The sequence below is a fragment of the Musca vetustissima genome, unplaced genomic scaffold (genome assembly GCF_032173495.1).
Source record: "Musca vetustissima isolate MV318-11 ecotype Yass unplaced genomic scaffold, APGP_CSIRO_Mvet_v1 utg146207, whole genome shotgun sequence".
Classification (NCBI taxonomy): domain Eukaryota; kingdom Metazoa; phylum Arthropoda; class Insecta; order Diptera; family Muscidae; genus Musca; species Musca vetustissima.
In genome coordinates, this window is record NW_026873929.1 from 134,461 (window position 1) to 137,298 (window position 2,838).

Here is a 2,838-nt window from a genome sequence, read left to right on the forward strand (position 1 = left end):
AGAGTTGCTTAAAAAAGTTGCATGTATAAACCCAGACTGGTGAGTGAAAAACTCTTCAACCATTATTGAAAAAAATGTTTTTTTTTTTTTGTTTGTTTGCTAAAAACATATTTGAGTCGTTAATTCAGATATTTTTTATTCGCCACAATTTTATAATTTTTGTTGACAAAATTATGTACTGATATCCAAGGAATATTCATAAGGTTAACCGGGAAGCAAATTCGAAGTCTTCATTGACTCAAATTTATTTTTTGAAGAATAAAAAAAAATATTTTTATTCGAACCAAAATATACGCGCACATTACTATCATTACGTTTTCAATTGCGAAATACCAACCAGAGCAGGATAAAAATTTGAAATATATTTAAAAAAAAAAGACTTAATTTACTGTCAAATATTGATGTTTGAAGAATAAATAAACAAAAATTATTTTTATCCGAACCAAAAATGAACCAAAATTTACGTGCACAATGCTATGAACTTCCTTAATGCGTCTATACAAGGCAATTCCGTTTCAAAATACTTTTTTTAAATAAATAGTAAACGTAAAAACTGAAAGAAAATAACAGAAATATGAATACAACAGACAAAAATACCCTCATCGAACATGTTCTGGATTGGTATTTCAAATTACTGACAGGAAATACACTACATGAATTGCCAGCAAATTGCCGGTACGATCAATTTTTTTCCAACTCGATTCCTCTTGCACCTCCTTCTACAAGGAAAGAGAAGCCGCAAGTAAACCTGCCTAATATAAATTGGGATTTAGGGGATTTGCTTATATATTTTATATATTTTCCGAAAACATGTATGATCAAACCTAATATTCAATTTCAATCATTGGCAATTTGTTTTCTACAAAAATCTGATGTATACATGTTGTTTTTTGTAATATAAATAGTTGTTGTAATTCATGCATACACCTTGATAATCACAAAAACGTAATAATAGTATTATGCACGAATACTTTTGATAGAACACAAATATTTTTGTTTATTTATTCTTCAAAAGCAATTTTTGAAAGCCACCAAAGACTTCAGCTAGCCTTTTTTATTTTCATTATGCATTGTGTGTGCCGTACATACATTAATAAACGTTCAAAAAATTACTTATGATATACATGAGAGAAATGTGTGACAGATCGCTATTTCACTAGCTTTACTGTCAAAAAGTAGGGGGACGGATCTTTTCTTGGTATGTAAATGTAAGGTTTACAGTTATATGTATTTAATAAGATGTATACATCAGATACAACAACAAAACTTTTACAAAAACAACATTGTTGTTATAGAAATTAAATTGTCAAAGCAAAAAATAGTCTGTCTATGTACTCAATATTTTATAATACTTCTTTTAAAATATTACTAAATGCCTTTTTACACAAAACTTCAGTAAAAGACAGTGGATTGAGAGAGGTAATAGGCGTGTCTATTTACTCGATATTTGGTAACAATTTTACCAAATTTTACAGGATGTTGTCTGTTAACTCCAAGGCCCAGTGAAATGACAGACCTAGTTTGACAGTTCTATGCTGAGAACTTACTGAATGTTACTGGGTAAATTTCATATAGTAAGACTTATCCAGCACAGTTCGAGGTGTTACAAACAGCCGTCAATTTTATTTATTATAAACTTATAGCAAATATAAGAGTATTACATTAACTACTGTGGTCATCAAAACAAAGTCAAAAATCATTTATTTATTTTATGAATTTTATTTCAAGCATTTAATATTTTGCAACATCGTATTATTTCAAAAAAGAATAAAACGGCGTACACTCTGAAACAGAACTTACTGAATAAATTTTACTATAAAACTACACAACTATTGTGTAATTTGTGTTACTAAGTATTGTAAAATTTACTCAGTAAAGTGTTGTATAAGCAAAAAACAATTAATATGATTGTCAGCTTACGTATTTTTTAACAAACATGAAAATTTTCCAGGAATAATTACTCTCTCAATTCTTACTCTTTTACTGAAGTTTTGTAAAAAAGCCAACATCTAGTAATATTTTGTACAAATTGTTACAAAATATCCAGTACACAGGCAAACTTATTCTCTGATGAATTGTTCATAATTATTTTTATATTAGGTTATTGGAAAAAGTAATTAAAGACCACGTCGCGAATAATGTTGAACAGTATTCCACATCCAGCCTTTGGGACATATTATGAAGTCGATATCGAGTTAGTTTTTATTCAACAATAAATATAAATATGTTCAAGAAGAGTTATAAATTTTTTGTGTTATAAGGAAGGTACAAACGCACAGACATATTGACTAGAAAAAATTAAAACATAATTATGAATGGAATCATTAAGATTTTGCGGTTTTATTGTTTAGAAACTTTCTTTATATATTCTGAATAAAATTGTGTAAAAAACGTGTAAACGCGGACATCTTTTATACAAAAACTTTATGCAACAGTTTATTTGTTGTTATAGATTGCTTATGTATCTACCTTATTCGATGCAAATGAAGATGAAACTTTAGAATAAATTATAATTAACTATTTTTTCTAATTTTCTTAAAACTATTGTATTAAAAATTTCCTTTTTTCGACGAGATTTCCTCGGAGGCATTTAAGATTTACTACTTTGTGATTAATAACTGGGAGACTATTCATTACTTTTGTATTTATTGTTTTATAGCAATGAATCATGCCACAACTCACTCTTTTTAACCAAAGTGTTGATATTGTGGGTAGTAAGTTCAGACGTTAATTTGCCTAAACATAGCATTTATTATGTGATATAACCTACTCGAATATATGCGATGTGTCTTATTGTGTTATATAGTCAGACCATTCCGCTTTAGATTATCTCCTTGT